The sequence below is a fragment of the Triturus cristatus genome, chromosome 9 (assembly GCF_964204655.1).
Source record: "Triturus cristatus chromosome 9, aTriCri1.1, whole genome shotgun sequence".
Classification (NCBI taxonomy): Eukaryota; Metazoa; Chordata; class Amphibia; order Caudata; family Salamandridae; genus Triturus; species Triturus cristatus.
Window position 1 is genome coordinate 289,869,737 of NC_140592.1, and position 17,802 is coordinate 289,887,538.

A 17,802-nucleotide genomic window follows, 5' to 3' on the forward strand; every position below is an offset into this window, starting at 1 on the left:
TGTAAACTATTCTAGCCATGTTTACTTGCTCATGCTCAGCCTACTGATTATGCCAATCTCCGACCCATAGACATGCTGGGCCTGATTCACAAGGGTAACTTACACTTTTTAGTATGTTTACTACAATTGGGTTTTCACAAACTGCACTTTTGTAGGAAATTACAATTGTGCAGTAAGTCCAGCACTACAAATGGCCAACAACTGGCACTGCAATCCCCTCCCATACAACATTATGGTGGCAGGGACTTACTACAAAAGTGTAGGGTACTACAAAGGTGCAAGTATGCAATACCGAATGCTACAAAAGTGCAGTTTGTGACCAGCTTGTGGTATGTTTTGTAATACTATTGTAGTTCTACAAAACCTACTAGAAAGTGCATTTTGCGAATCACGCCCTCTGTGTTCTAGCGCTCGAGATGTGAAAGTTGAAAACCAGCTAAAACTGATGGAATTTGTGTTACGGATGAAGGGTATATACTAATTCCACTCATATCAGTTAGGCACCTTATTTTTCTTTTGATGAGAATTTTGTCATGTGATCTTTACTAGAAATGTGTGTGGGGTAGGTTATATATTGAGTCTCAGCCTTATATTGGGGAGCCTACCTCCTCTGCATATATAGGTGAATCCCCTTGCCACCTATATCTGCCTTTTGCTCAGTTATTGTTTGCAATAAATACTTTCAAAATCAACTGAAGGTTGAAACTAAGAGTTTTTTTTCAACAGATGTTTGTGCTGGCAAGGAATTTCCAGTGCCTGATCCAGCACAGTAGCCTTATCTGGACCCAAACTTTATTTGACAACCTAAGAGTCAATGTACAAACAGTTTAAAGATGGGAACGTTCAAAAAAGAAAAGGCAAAAAGAAAAGCAAACAATGACTTCATAAACCTCAAGTTAAAAAATGCAGCGCAAATCGTTGCGTTGCATTACTGTGTGACAGGGAGGCGCTTCCATGGGCGTTGCATGGGGGTTCCCATGCAACACCCATGGATTTTGATGCATTCCCATATTTACCAGAAGAGGTAAATCTGGGAATGCGCCAAAATCCTCCACCTCCCCAGATGAGGAGTAACAAGTAGAAACACACTTATTTCTCCTTGTTTTTCCTCTTTCTATGTGTGCTGCATTCTGCGGCACATATAGAAAGAGGAAAAAGCATCAGGGGATTCTTTTTCTGCAGGAAGGTAACCCTTCCTGCACAAAACAACCCTCCTTACAATACAGGCATGTGCAGGGGTGCCTGCATTGGTTCTAGTCTACCTAAAGTGTGCCAGCGCATGGAAAAAGGCAGGAATGTGCTGCATTACCTTACATACTGCACATTCCTTCCCTTTCCCTATGGCACAGCACAGCTCAGCAAGATGAACTTGCTATGCTGCACCATAGTGTCTTAAATATGCCCTTTAGTATTTTTATATTACTTTATTATGAATATGTTGTCTGAGAGGTGATACTAGAATTAAATTGTTGGGCAGGAATAAAAGGAGTACCAAGAACTAGGAGGCTGAGACATGAGTAGGACCTACCACAATAGAGCAGGAAATTTGTGAGTGAGGTGAATGACTGCCTGTATCTGCAGTACAGATTCTATTGTTCCTACACATCCTACTAGTTGAATATATTAAAAGAGGACCAATGTTTCAGGTGCCCAAAACCTTCTACAAGCTTCATTGGGGTGTGACCAGAGATGTTCTCATTGGATGGTGCCAGTGGACATGCATTGCCATACCTTCCAATGCCCCTCCTCAGTAGCTGGTCAGCAAAACCTCTCTGACCCTCTATTACTCTAAAAAAAAATTTGCTGCAGCAGAAGACTGTAGACCACCTAAGGGTTTTCCATGAATGTCAGTCAAGGTATAGTAAGGATAAACAGAGTCAAAGAATCTGTGCATGTTAGCTATCATCAGTACGACAGAAGTATGTGCTGATTTATAAAGAATTGGAGCAAGCACACTAATGGTAATAAAAAATAAGTCCTTAACCAATCTTTGATATGGAAGGTGTAAATTATTTGAAAACGAAGCTAAAGGTCCCTAAAAAATAAAACTACATCAGAAAAGTGGTTTTATCTTCTGAAATTACGTGACTGAGACACCAAAATAGTCATATTAGGGTTAGAATGCAGCTTGTGCTCTCACTGCATACCATCTATGTATAAATGAATAACAATATCCAGGAGGAACCAGAAGAAATGGTGGAGTATTTGTTAAAGATCCTGAATTTCCTGATTCTGGCATGTGATGTCACAAGTGCCATATATTTCTCACCAGCTCAGCTAGGCTCCTGCTTCTTGTCTTGGTGAGAATTTTTCATGAGATTGATTAAAACTGTGTGTGTAGAAGGTTATACGCTATGGGACCGATTCTGATCCGGGTCGGAAGGGCACCGAGCGCGATCCGGCCGGAAAAACTACGAGCCGTACACGTGTTTTCCGCCCGACTCATACAGCTGTACGAGCGAGCAAGTACGATGCGAGCTACGTGAAATTCACCGACCGAGTCGTTTCCGGGTCCGAACCGCTCCGTACGTGTTGGTCGTAACCTAACCGTGGCGTGCAATGGATGCGATTTACAACCGAGCCAGTAAGATGCACGCATCGGACAGCCGGTGCGAGCCGGAGTGTCCGGCTCGCAAAACGTCTGGGACCCCGCGTCACCTGCAGCCCTACGACTCGGACACAGGGGGAGACCCACGGGTCCCACCAACACAGGCATGTACGGTGCGGATGGCACCGACGCATACCCACTTTAGGGGGCGCCCTTGTCTGAGACATACCCATTCAGTCAATGGGAGCCCATGTATGCGTCGTACGACCGGCTCCCATTGACTTCTATGGGAGTCCGGCAGCATACGGCCGCATCGTACTCGCTCGGTCGGACTGCAGGACTCTGGCTCGGTCGGAAAACACTCCGGATCCGGCTCGGTCGGAGAGCTTTCCGACCCGGATCGGAATCGGCCCCTGAGTCTCTGCCTTGTGTCTGGGAGCCTAGCTCCATTGCTAATTCATAAGAGATTGCCTTACCATTGCTTGCTTTGTTTCACAGACTATTGTTTTTTGCAGTAAACACTCTCATACTCAGCCGAAAATATGAGCTGGAGTTCTCTTCAGCACTTGTCTCTCTCCTCCCTTTTCTAGATCAGCCAGGAAGTAGGTACACTTCTCTTTCAAAATTTGCTAAAAATAGAGCCCCTTTCTATTTTGAACTAAGATGGTAAAAGACCAATTTACTAAATGCAAATATCAAGACAAAGGGTAAAGAACTTCATTTCCCATTTATGTTTTGTAGACTAAGAGAAAGTGCACTGCAGAGCTTAGTGTATCTCAAGAGGATCTTCCATTGTAATCATTCTTGGAAGTTTTCATGCTGTCTAGGAACACAAAATCACTCCTCAATTCTTGTTTCAGTGGCCAATGGCAGAGGGTTAATAGGTAGGCATAAGCCAATTAATCTAGCCATTTGCATTCAGTTTCCTCCCTTTCCATAATTTATGAACTTTAAAATGAGTAGGCTATGCTCAAGAACGGAGGTTACACAGTGATATTGCCTATTATCAGTATTTACATAGTACTTACTCCTACTCACAAGGTGTTGAAGCACCCTGCAGATGCGTAGCATTGTGCTTCGAATGATGCTCACAACATTTGAAACTTTGGGCCTGATTTGGATATTGGCAGAGCTCCCGTCATCACTCTGTGTCGGCGTTTACAAGTACTCCATGAAGCTGATTGATTTCTGCCTGCCCTATTTAAATGTGGGCTGGCTGATCCTCCATCAGCGTTGACAGTGTTTTCCATCACATAAGTGGCTCACCACTGTCAGTGCATTAGACTCTTCCGCTGACTAACATTACTCGGTCGCTGTCAGGGTGGCAGAAATTGCTTGTTTAGATGTCTCAGTTTTGCCGATGTTGTACTAGCAGTGGATTCCTGCCGGAGGAATTCCGTCACTGGATTAGTTCAACATTGCACTATTCCTGTGGCTATTGGATGGATGGTAGCATCACACACCTGATGTGTTTTAGCTAAATGTTTTCACCTGCATACCACACTATTAAACACACATTGCAGACCATAAACCTTTGCCATTCCAGTGCAGCAGAACATTGTTCATGAAAACTTTTTCAGTGAAGTCAGGTGTTATTTTTTGCTTTCTCTGTTTCTTGTTCACTTTTTCTTTTTTTGCAAAGTTTGTCCTAACAATATTATTCATTTACAATTCATTGATTTTTTTAAATGTTAATGATGAAAATACAAACAATTTTTTAAACAACATTTTTGTAGTCCAAACATTAGAAAAAAAGTTTTTGTGTGAACGTGGCACGTATCAGAGAGAAGTTGAAGTGGTTATCAGGTCCGTCGTAGCCTAAGATCCCAGGATACATACCTACAGGGTAGGAGTGTCAGTTTAGAAGACACTGGGTATAGCAGTCTGCTGTGTTGTGGTGCTGGATCATGAAACGTCGTTGACAACATTATTAAGATGGGGACTTTGGGCCTGATTCACAAAAGTAATATGAGACAAAATCCTAACTTTACGACTTTTGGTATTCACAAATTGCATTTAGGAGTAGTAAAGTTAGGAATCCTATCTTTACTACTCCTAAATGCCCTTTGTGACTACCGAAAGTCGTAAAGTTAGGATGTTGTCCCAGGGAAACTTAAGTTTAACGTCACATTGTGCTACGCTGGTATAGGTTGGTTGGTGTAGTGGCATGCTGGTATTGGTTGGATACATCATAGAGAACCGTGCTGGTATTGGTTGTGATTGCCGAACAGAAAATTGTGGGTGAAAAATCATTTACTGGTTTCAACAAAAAGTCTTTTGTGAAAATTAAATATTTTGGTCAAAAATTAAATTCTTTTATAGCATTACAGAGCCTAGTGAAGTGAGATGTGACTGTGCCTGTTGTGAAAGCGGCAAGAGGCACCATCTGAAGGTATGCCAGGTCATACTATAGCGAGACATGGGTCTTCACACATGTTTCGCTCGCACAATGGCATAAGATCACTGAGAAAGTTGAGGCATTGACATTTCGACATTTCCTCATTATGGCACATTTAATTTGAGAATCATTGAACATTTAAGGAGGACGTTGTATGATATGAAACCGCTTCCTAGACCTACACAATATCCTCACTTAATGCCTGGGAACATACAGCCCATCTTAGACAGAGGCAGATTTCAAGGAAGGGTCAAAAAAGCCATATGCACTTGTGCAGCTGCTAGATGGGATGCAGAGCAGAAATCTTGGAGAACTGATATAATCGAGGGTACTAGACTATATCCTGCATCAACAAATGAAGAAGGGAAAGGTAAATGCAAGGAAAGGAAAAAGAAGAAAGAGGCAAAAGACATAGAGAATATAGCTGAGGACAGTGAAAATCATTCAAATGAGGATTTTATAACTGAATTATTGTTAAACCGTTCACCTCCATAGAATGTAATTCAAACTGGATGAGCTAGTAATGTACCTATTGGGGAGACTTTTGATGGACCTACGGCACTAGTAATTATGAATTCTAATCTGATGAGAGAGAATTCTGGAATTTGACCCCCCTTCAAATTCACAAGCTCTAAATCACTGATACTCAAAGTACCCTCCTGACCTAACAGGTGGCCCCCTGGTGTACAGCAGCACTCGGCCGCTGGCTACTAAAGAAATGCTAACAATAATAACAATATTAAATAAGCAAGCAAGCATTTATTTAAAAGTTCATTGGTGTTAAAGAAAGTATCTATTGAGCCCTGCACCACTTACCTTTAGGCGCACCTTCATTTTTAAAGCCATCTTGCAGCAAAGGTATTAAAATATGATAGTCTATTCAAGTTTCAAAAGTGTTTTTAATTAACACGCAGGACCTTTTCACTTTAGTACAGCAAATAATATCAGGGCATTGAGAAGTATTATTATAAAGTGAACATTTTTAAACATGAATTTAGAAACTTTAATTCTTCCTCCCACCCTGACAACAGTGCCAATAGTGAACTAAAGAGACAAGTTAGTTGTTATGTGCACTCTTTATGTGACCTGGGCTCCTATTTACAAATAAAACATTACTGTTTATTAAATCAAATGCAGGAGAAGGTTTTGTACAGCGTGCATCCTGAAGTCATGTATTTCGAGGTCCTCATATATGTAATAATAAAAAAAAAGATGGGAAAGTGAAATAAAACTATTGCCTAGGATCCCACAATCTGGTAAAGTGGGGAAGCTGTGATTAATCCCAACTTTTCTGGTTTCACATTGTGCAATTCATGCATTCCCTACACCCGCCTTACCGCCAATGCTCCCGCACCCCACTAGCATCAATGCGGCCCTTGGTCACATCACAGACCACTCCTTTTGGCCCCAGGGAAAATTGAGCTAAATGCTCCAGATGCTTTGACCATTCCTGTTACAATTGGCCCTGCAGTTATTTTGTATAAGCCTAGATCAGTCGGGAATACTACATATACTTTGGCTGTTCCTACTGAAATTAATGCTATGGCTAGCAACTCAGTGGGCGCAACAGTGAGAATAATACCTCAGACTACTATGGTTCCGACACAAGGGAATACCCCTTATGCTGCACTCGCAGATCCCACATTAAATCAGACAGGGTTTGACCCAACTAAAAGACTCCCTCAGAGATCATCACCTTTTTTCCTGACTAGAGTGAATGAGCTTCCAAATGTGAATTACAGCGACCCTAGGACAGAGACACCTATGGAAACAATAACTGGAACAGAGGAGGAAGATAAGGATATACACATGCTTCTCATTAGCGAAGTGCCTGGTGAAGGGTATGTCCATATACTTTAGAGAAGGACCGATCTTGCATTATTCACAAATGATTTTTCCAATACTGAGAGAGAACCCAGGGGAATGGTACTGACAGGGCAATCAATTTGTAAAAATGAAGAAGGTTCTATGGGATGATTTGAATTCCTTATTTAAGATTGTAGTTCCAAGTAACTTGTGGGTTAAAGGCAAAGTTGCTGTGGATTTTCCCGAAGTGAAGCAGACAGGACATCCTGTATCTCATGCTCCATCCCCACTGACAATGAAAAAGTATAATCATGTGATTACATTTCTGAAATCGATAATCTCTCCTAAAGAGACTAATTGGGTCAAAATTGACAGAGCAACCCAAGAGTCCAAAGAGTCACTACATGACTACTATGAGAGACTGTTGGAGGAAGTTGGGAAACAACCTTTACAATGCAGTCATTAAATCACACAACCTTTACAACGCAACACCATTTACATCGCATGCCATTACAACGCAGCCATTACATCACATGTCACTACAACGCATGTAATTATAACACATGTCACTACAACGCCTGTCATTACAATGCAATATAAGGTAAGCAATGGGGAATAGTAATTTTTACATCTCCCCTATCCAACACTTACCTTACTGTTGCACTCACTGGAGTGGGAATAGTAATTTTTACCCCTACACTATCCAACACTTACCCTATTGTTGCCCTAAAAGTAATATGCATTGTAATGATATGCGTTGTAATGGTATGCGTTGTGATGGCATGCGATGTAAAAACATGCGTTGTAATGGATGTTGTGATGTAAAAACTGCATAGTAAAAGCATGAGTTGTAAATGTTTGCATTGTATCGTCCTACATCCTAGGCAGTTCAGTGGGCAGAGACCATACAGGCATAGGATATGGGATATTTTGTTTACAGACTTGTGTATGGATTGACGCCTGATTCAGCAGCACTTGATTTGTTGCCTGTTGATGATATACTGATATGTGCCAAATACTGCAGTGATGAATTGGAGATAAAACACTAGAAATTGAAGGAAAAATTAATGGTAGCACAAATGAAAGCTGCACAGCGTGATCAGAAGCAATAGTTTGTTGGGAATGCTGGTCCTATGCAGGGAGTGCCCCAGCAGGAAACCCCGATGATGCAAGGTGGTGATGGGTTTCAACAGCAAGGTAGAGGACTTGGTATCCTGGCTGATCCGAATACAGGTGTTGATGTACTCACTTTGGAGAAGATAAATCCCTGGCATGTTTGCAATAGGTTAGGGCATTTGAAGCACAAATTTGGATTTAATGCTAGCAACATGGTTTTTTGGAATCAGGTTCGTAATGTTGGATTTCTGCAATCACAAGGGAATAACATGGTACAGACAGAGCAAGTACAGAGACAGAGAGATCACAATCCCAATGTGCCCCAAGCTCATGTGATACAGGTTCCAGAAGCCCCAATGCCAGAACAAAATGCAAATGTCCAGAGATTTAATTTTAGTCAAAATCCCAATGTGGACACCAATCCTTTCGTGAATCAGGGTACTTCTCAAAAGTACTCTATTGTACAAACAAATGAAGACTACAGCTCAGACCTGCCGCAATGATGGGGCCTGAGAGGGGAGGAGGATTTTCAACTTGGGGAAACCTTAGAAGTAGACCAGAGTGGTCCAGTTTCAGAAGCGGTACTTTGCAAAATAGGGTCCTTTGAAGAGAATCACTGATTTGTGGTATGATGCACATCCTGCCAATCTGCTTGTACGAGACCAAGCTGAATTGTTCCATTTACTGCACTTCAAATGGAATCAAGTTTCAAACTCATAATGAAGGCATTGCCTTTGAATTTGTCTGACAGAGATCAGAAATTGGACTGTACCCAATATTGACAAAAGCTGATTTGCACCAAGAGCCTGAGACACACAGTGTTTCCTGAAGTCTTGGACTTTTCAGGGAAAGACAATGGTCTGATTAAAGGTGTTGAACCAGTGCGCAATACAGTGAAGCCTAATGCTGAGTACCAGAGAATCCCACAAAACAATCTGACCCCTGAAACCATTGCTGGGATTACTCCTATCATTGACTCATTGATGGAGCAAGGCATTCTGAAGGAGATTATGGGGAGTCCATGTAACTTGCCCATCATGGGTTTTCAGAAACCCAATGGAAAGTACCACATTTGACAAGATTTGAGAAGAGTTAACTCCATTGTTGTTCCTCGTTGTCCTGTGGTACCTAATCCAGCTGTAATTTTGTTTCAGATTCCATGTGAGGCCAAGTGGCCTTCTGTCATTGATTTGTGTCAAGCATTTTTTCTATACCGTTGCATGAGGATAGCCAGTTCCGTTTCGCTTTGGATTTCGGCATCTGTATTTTGACATGGTGCCATGTCCCACAAGGGTATACAGAGAGTCCATCAATTTTCAATCAGATACTCAAAAAGAACCTAGAGTCCCTGGTGATGCCCAGTCACTCAGTCCTAGTCCAGTACATTGACGGCCTATTGGTGGCGCTAAATATGCAGGAGGCTTGCAAACAAGACACAATTGCTCTGTTGAACCACTTAGCTGAGAATGGACATAAAGTGTTCCCAACCAAATTGAGATAATGTAGGAAAGAAGTGCTGTACCTAGGACATAACATTGAGAAAGGAGCAAGGAAGGTGTCACTATAGAGAATCCTAGCAATTCTGAAAATGAATCTGCCAACAACTCAGGAAGAAGTCAGAAAGCTTTTGGGAATGGTGCGCTACTGTCAGCAGTGAAATTTCAACTTTTCCCTAATGGCCAATCCTTTACAGAGGCCGACACACAAAGATGTGTCAGATCTGGTACCATGGAATGACAGCTGCAAGCGTGCCTTCTCAGAGCTGAGAGAATGTTTCTGCCGTGCCCCAGCACTGGGAATGCCCAATTATAATAAATGTTTTGCTTTGTTTTACAGTGAGAGGGAGGGCTGCGCTCTCTTAGTGCTAACTCAAGTGCACAGGGATGTTTCCAGACCCGTAGCCTATTTTTCCGCAGCACTTGATTCTGTAGCTGCTGCTTTGCACGGCTGTCTCAAAGCCATGGCCTCAACAGATGTCAGCATAGAGAAGTGAGAGGACATTGTCAGGGGTCGTCAGCTGACAATTTTTGTCCCCCATTCGGTATGAATGAAATGAAATGAAGGTTTTATAAAGCAAATGTTTGCTGAGGCGTCTTAGCGCTAGCTGTCATTGATCTATGGGCCAGATGGAAAAAACTTCTGCCACCCCATTTTACAGTCCTTACCCTGGGAACCACGAGTAGAGAGGCCGATGATGACCTGAGGTTTCGTTGTGGGTTGTGCCGTCTAATGTGCTTACTAAGATAGGGAGGCCCAGCCCTGTTCAGTGTGTTATGCACAGTGCACATTGACTTGAATTGGATACTTGCCTGGACTGGAAGCCAGTGCATGTCTTGAATGCTTTGGGTTATAGGACTGATTTTTGGGCTCTTAAGCAGCAATCATGCAGCTGCATTGTGTAGTGTTTTGCAGCTTGCGTATAGTTCTCTTGTTTGGCCCTAGGTCAGCGTTACAATAATCAATGTCTGATAGCACCAGAGCAATGATAACTGTTTTCCTAAGATCCAGAGGAATAAAAGGTAAACATTTTCGCAGAGTCTTCAGCGTAAAGAAGCACGATGAAGTGATGCTGTTGACCTGGTCAGATAATGATAGGCTGAGGTTTTTTACCTTTTTCACTGGCAGCAGGCTGGGCCCGGCTGCTTCTGGCCACCAGGAGGAGTTCCAGAAGGAAATATCCCTACCAAACAGTACCACTTCGGTTTTGACAGTGTTCAGCTTTAAGTAGTTATGTTGCATCCACCTCATAATGTGAACCATACAGTCGATAAATTTAATTGCCACGCCCTCCGGCTTTGAAGATTTAGACACCACTATTTGCGTGTCATCAGCATAACAAATGGCAGTGAAGCCGTGAGAGCGTATGAGTTTGGCCAATGGGGTGACATAAACATTAAACAGAGTTGGAGATAGTGAGGATCCCTGGGGCACCCCACACGGCAGGGCGTAGGGGTGAGATTTATGTTCCCCCATCACTATAGTTTGTTCTCTGTCAGTTAGGTAGAATCTAAGAGTATTTGAAGCTAAGCCTATGATCCCTTTTTCGGACAGGCGATGGATGAGTATTTGGTGATTAATCGTGTCAAAAGCGGCTGAGAGGTCAAGCAGAATCAGTATAGCTTTCTCTCCCATCAAGTTGGACACGTATCTCCTCAGTGGCAGTGATCAGGGCAGACTCTGTGCTATGTAATGGCCGGAACCCGCGTTGCACAGGGTCTAGCTTTTCATTAGACTCTAGGAAAAGGAGCAGTTGTTTGTTAAGAGCTTTTTCAAGAATTTTAGATGGAAATGGTAGACAGGAGATGGGCTAACCTCCATTTTATCGTGGGACAGCTTCTTCAAAATAGGCCTGGCCAGGGATTTGTTCCAGATAGTAGGGGAATGTCCAGCGTACAAAATGTTGTTAAGAAGGGGTGCTGAATGGTCTGCAATCATGTTGGGGACCGTGTGAAGGACCATAGCAGGACAGGGGTCCTGTGGGGATCCCGATTTCATTGACATTATGAGCCTCTCAACTCGTTCTGGCGTTAAGAGTTTTACATTTTTGCAGGTGAACCTGCATGGTCGCTTCGCATTTGTTAAGCCTATCCAGACTATCTTCAGCCTTGCCACTGGAGAACTCATTGTATACCTTTTTCACTATGTCGTGAAAGAACTCTGCTAATTTGTCACTGTCAAATGTCCCGTTAGGAAGCGGGGAGGGCTGACGCCTAAGTAAACACCGATACTCTGTGAGTTGTAGGAGAAGGGTTTGTTATTTACACCAGTTCCTTCCACCTTTAAACTAAAGTAATCCACTAGTCCGGTTGTAAGTGTGTGCTCCTTTAAGTCACCGGTCCCACAGTCTGTCAAGGGTGACCTCTCAGGTCGAGGTTACGGGCAGGGTCCTGGGCTGGCTCCAGAAGTCGAAGAGGTCACAGACACAAAAGAAAAAAAAGAAACAGAACTTAAGGTCAATGGCGGGGTTTTGGTTTTCCAAAGAAAAAGGGAGGGAAGACAGGAGGTGAGGGAGCACCGCGTCTGTTACCAGATGTGAAACCCAAGAAAACGCAGTAGTGACCTCCCGGTTAACTACCCGTTCCCACCCGGTGTCTTAGCAAACCTGAGTAAACGGCCCGCACCTGTTCGAGCCACCCTCCTCCTGGGGGGTGGCTGGCGATAACGCGGTGTCGGACTCGGCCGATGCTTGATTCCAACAGCGGGGGCATAACAGTGTCCTCAGCTCTACGTCCGTCTCGTTGCTGCTCACGGGAACCTGGATTCAACATTGTCTCCGTCTCCGTTTTTCCAGGCAGCGTCTCCGCATTTGTCCTTCCTCCGGTTCCACCTTCCTCCTTCTCCGAGTGTCCCGATAGGTTCCCGAAGGGTGACGTCACGCACACTGACTCCGTCACCTCACCACCTCTGGTCATGTTAAAGGGAGCGGCCTCGTCCTTAACCTGTTTAGCCATGATACGAACATCAAAAGGGAGCTCCAAGTCCTGTACCCCTAGCTCCTCCCGACACATCCCACTCCCAGGATTTTCTCGATCAGTGGAAATAGGGAATCGGGATAGGAAGTCCGCATTACCCTGCTTGGTACCCTTACGGTGATGGACCTCGAATTGGAAGGGCTGAAGCGACAGGAACCACCTGAGAACCCTGTCATTACAGCCTTTGTTCCTTTGTTGCCAAGTCAGCGGGCGTGGTCAGAGTACAAAACAAAGGGCCTACCCTCAAGGTAATACCTAAGTTTCTCAATCCCCCACTTCACCGCCAGATATTCCTTCTCAATGGTGGGATAGGACCTTTCTCTGGGAAAGAGCTTGCGGCTAATGAAAAGGATAGGCCTTTCTAGCCCCTGGCTATCGTGTTGAGACAGAACTGCACCTAGTCCCACCCCAGAGGCATCAGTCTGGAGGATGAAGGGCTTATGGAAATCAGGGGTTTGTAACACCGGTAATGTGGTCAAGGCGATTTTTAGGGTGTGGAATGCTTCCTGCTCCTGGACAGTAGAGGAGAGCAACCATGAGGAAGGGACAGTTTTCTGTAACAGGTCAGTGAGAGGGGCCACTTTATCTGCAAACTGAGAAATGAAGCACCTATAATATCCCACTAACCCCAAAAAGGCCCTAAGATCCCGTTTAGAGGTAGGGAAGACTGTCTCTTGGATTGCTTTTTCCTTTTCAGTTTGGGGCTCGATTAGGCCCTTCCCGAGCAAGTAGCCCAGGTACTTGACTTTCTGGAAGGCAAAACACAATTTTTTTGCGTTGATATGCAAATAGGCAGATCGAAGCTCCCGAAAAATGGCCTCTAAGTGACCCAAGGGTTCTTCCCAGGACTTGCTATATACCACTATGTCGTCCAGGTAAGCGGATGAGTACTCTGTATGCCGTGCTATGAGGGCGTCCATCAGCCTTTGAAAGCTGGCTGGTGCCCCATGTAGGCCAAAAGGCAGGACGGTGAAGTGAAAAAGGCTATCAGGAGTCGAAAACGCTGTTTTCTCCTGGTCCTGGGGATCCAGGGAGATCTGCCAATAGCCCTTGTGGAGGTCGATGGTAGAGATGTATCGAGCCCCCCCAAGACGTTCAATCAGCTCGTCCACCCTGGGAAGGGGAAAGCCATCCTATTTGGAAATGCGGTTCACCCCCCTGAAGTCGATACAGAAACGTATGCTGCCATCCGGTTTCGGTACGAGCACGATTGGTGAACACCAATTGCTACGAGAGGGGACAATCATCCTGGATTCCAACATCTGTTTCACCTCCTCCCGAAGGGCCTGGCGCCGAGCTTCAGGGACACGATAGGGTCGTTGTTTAATGACAACCCCCTCCTGGGTAGGGATAGAGTGGGTTGCAAGATGGGTTCTTCCTGGTTGGTCGGAAAATATATCCTGAAAGGTGTTGAGTAAGGCATGGATGTCACTAGCATGATCCACAGCCAACTCTTTGTTGAGTACGGTGGACTAGACGGTGGAAGAGCCTGTCCCAACTGTGGAGACCATATGTGTGTTTTTTTGGGGGGGGGTCCTAACCATTTTTTAAGAAGGTTTATGTGGTACATCTGAGTTTTCGTTGTACTAAGCTGTAGGAGATAGGTGGTTTTGCCTATGGTTCGAATCACCGGAAAAGGACCCTGCCACTCCTTTTAGAGCTTGTGGGTAGACGAAGGAAGCAGTATTAAGGCCCAGTCCCCAACCTTCAATTCCCTCAGTCTTTTGCCCTCATCATACATTAGTTTCTGATTCTCTTGGGACTTTTCCAGAGAGGAATGGGCGAGGGTTCTTAGTTTATGAAGATGGCTTTTGACCTGGTTGGCATAATCAAGCAGGGCATGGGCTTCATGTTTGCTGTCAGTTTTCCAGCTCTCTTTGGTGATTTCATGAAGAGTTCATGGGCGTTTTCCAAACAGCAGTTCGAAAGGAGAGACGCCCAAGCTGCTTTGGAACTGGCTTCTGAGGACAAACAGAGCCAAGGGAAGGAGTTGATCCCAGTTTTCCCATCGCCTGTGAGGAGTTTCTTTAGGGTTAATTAAAGGGTACAGTTTTACCGCTCCACCAGACCATCGGTCTGGGGATGGTGTGGTAAATATTTCATTACCGGTACTATTTTTTATGCGGTAAAGTCTATTAAGAATAACTCAGTAAATATAAGAGGCAGAATCCGTGGTATTAGAGGTTTTAAAAGGCTTTATTCCTATACAAAGGAATACAATTCGAATTGCAGGCTTTCTATTCCATCACCACGAAAGTTCAGGAAGGAAGGGCATACATTATTGACAGATAAGCAGTTTTATAGAAAATGCATTACAGTGAAACAGATGCAAGAGGCGTAACAGCTGATAGTACAGATAAAAGGTGCATACGTAACTAATAGAGGCGGATATATGGGCGTAATTTAATAAACGTCATCATACATGATGTCACAAGTGGGTGGATCCATAAGAGAATCCTGCAATGTCAGCAGAAATATTTGGCAGAGATGCGCGCGCAGCCGCATGACGTGTGATTGACGTGCAACTAGAGAGTGAAGGGGACTTGACATTTAGCTCTACGTGTGGAGACAGAAGTCTGGGGGTCATGTCAACCTAATCCCAAATCATATCTAATATCCTATGTTTAAAGAACTGTGTTATCCAAAAGGAAAGGTCTCTAGGATAGAATCTATTCTATACTGACTGTTAGTGCGTGTACAAGCGTCTAAGTGTCTACATGAGATGCGAGGGGGTAGGAATATTCCATGGTAACGGGACTATGAATTACTTGCATGAGGACAGCGAGGCCTGGCCCTTTGCACGGTAGCTGGAGGAATGTTTACCTAAACTACTAGACAGGAATGCATCGGATGAGGAGCGGAGTAGATAATCTTGAAGGTGAAATACAGTTTTTGGCAGGCAACAGGCTGGATCAGGCACCGTTAGCCGCGCAGGGAGTAGGACAAAGTTCATGGATACAGATGCAGACTCAAACTGGAGCTTTCAGAGGCAGAAGGCAGGAAAAGGCTTGATGGCAGAATTCAGGGCCTACTCGCCTGAATCTGTAAAATGTGGAAAGTGAACCACATAAAGTCGGTGGCCTTTCATACTTAGGAATGGAATATCTGACCCATTCATGGCGGATCTGAAAGAGGACATGTTGACGGTGGACGCACATATATTTGCGTCTTCAAAACTGGAACTGGAGGGAACATACATGTACTTATAGCATGCACATGGAGCCGTTGGGGTCTACGATAGGGGACATAACTGATCACAAAATTCATATTTCCTCATTCCCTCCTTGTCCCCTACGGACCCTCAGGAGATATCGATCTTCATCAATCCATCGATCTGTTCATATAGCATCATTTGTTCTTCTTTCTTCTTCCGGGATCTTGAACGAAAACTTGGATGTGGGATACACGATGTGGCACACAGACCACAAATCGCTGGCCCACATTGTAGACATAAGCAGCAACTGAATAGTATGAGAAAGCCAATACCTAGGAAGGATAGGATTCTCCATCCCCAGGCTGACAACACGCCCCAGAACCAACCGGACCAAGTCCAGGTGCCTGGACTCTGGTGTATCTGGCTTACAATCTTATGAAGGCGAGTTATGGCTTTATATACTGACGGCGAATTTTCTGGTATGAAAATGCAGCAACTTGATCCGATGACCCTACAAGCTCCGCCCCTATCGGCCAGGATGACGTCAAGGACAAGACGATTTTGAAGCACAACAATCCGCATAGCAGACTGCTCTTCTGTTAAATTGCCTAAGGCGGAAATAGTTTCGTTCACTACTGCTTCAAGGGTTCTGGTTAATCTACGTATCAGCTTACTATTAGTGACTGTACCTATATAGGGAAAGAAACCTTTATTGAAATCTGTGTATTTTTCCCATGCTGTTTCAGTGTAGTCGACAATTGGGAGATCTCTCTGCTGTCTATTGTGTACTAAATGGGTATTTCTATGATAATCAGGAGGAGCTAGGAAAACAGGTGGTAGAAGGAATGCTATGTAACAGGTACCATCCCAATCTAGGGGTAGACATATATATGCGGTCTGGCCACATATAAAGTAGGAATGGCGAGAAGCTCTAAATGTAGACTTGCCTTGATCACTGAATTTTATTACAGTGGTGCATTTACTATGGCCCATGTGTATGGAACCATTCTTTCTTACACATAATTCCCCTTTTACTGGGAATACTGACATGGCGGGCAAGATTGGTGTAGCTTCGGATTCAACGTTCAGGATCATGAGGTTAAGTGTAAAATTACCTAATCTATATACTTCATTTTCTAGATCAGTTCCTGTTCTTTTGGGAAGTCCCTCCTTGTTAGGGTAGCAGACTTTAAGCAAAACTAGGTTCAGGTTTCCCCATACCCAGTTGTCTTGATAAACTGCGGAATTTGAATCTAGGGAATTAATCAAACTAAACCATGCTCCACAGGAGCCATTGTGTGTGAACGGATAGGGAAAGAGGGGCAAAACTCCCTTATAGTTCTGATAGGCAGGGAGTCGGCCACATATCCAACAATTTGTGGCATTGCTGGTCTGATGGGAATGATGTAACATACGAATGAATGTGTTGTTGCGCAGCGCAAATCTATAGGACAACTCATGCGGAGGTAATTCGCTAAAAGAATGTTCTGCAGTTACATTGTAAACACGCTTAAGAATAGGGTAATACATGTGCAATAGTATGCTGACAATGATGATCAGAAGACTTAGAAAAAACAAAATTAATAATGTTACTGTGCAGTGACTACGAAGTGATTTACAATACGCATGCTTCTTAAGCTGCATCTGTTGATTTCTTTCTCTATTCCGGTCTAGAGGATACATGTCAGAGACAAATTCAACCGATTCACCTTGGAGAGGACTTAAACAATCAAATTGTCTGACTTACTAGACCTTAATTTTAGTTTGTAAAGTTCAGAGTTTGTTAATTCAGCCAAGGGGAGCTTTGAGTCTGTCTGTGAGGGAATGCAGGGCTGAACGTTCACACTAGATGGTAGTCCATAAAATTTCTTGATATGACTCGAGTGCAACCACCCTTTGCGTCCTTCAATCTTCACGGCTGTCCTTGTAGTTAGTAGAACCAATTTTGGCGATGTCCATCTAGGCTCCAGTTGGGTCTTTCGGTCAAAATTCCTGACCAAAACCAGGTCGCCAGGAACCACGTCATGGGGCTTCACCTCAGTATTATCGGGAAAAGCTGCGGCTACCTGTGAACGACAAGATTGTAGTGCAGACATCAAGGAAGCCAGGTAATCTGTCAGCATATTACAGTCAACATCAGTGATTTTGCGAGGTATAGGCGTCCCCCACATATTTGGTGGTCTACCGAAGATCACCTCGTACGGTGATAGCCCTGTTCGAGAATGTGCTACCATTCTCATGTAAAAGAGCGCAACTGGTAAGGCTACTATCCAATCGACACCTTTTTCTCTACATATTTTGGACAATC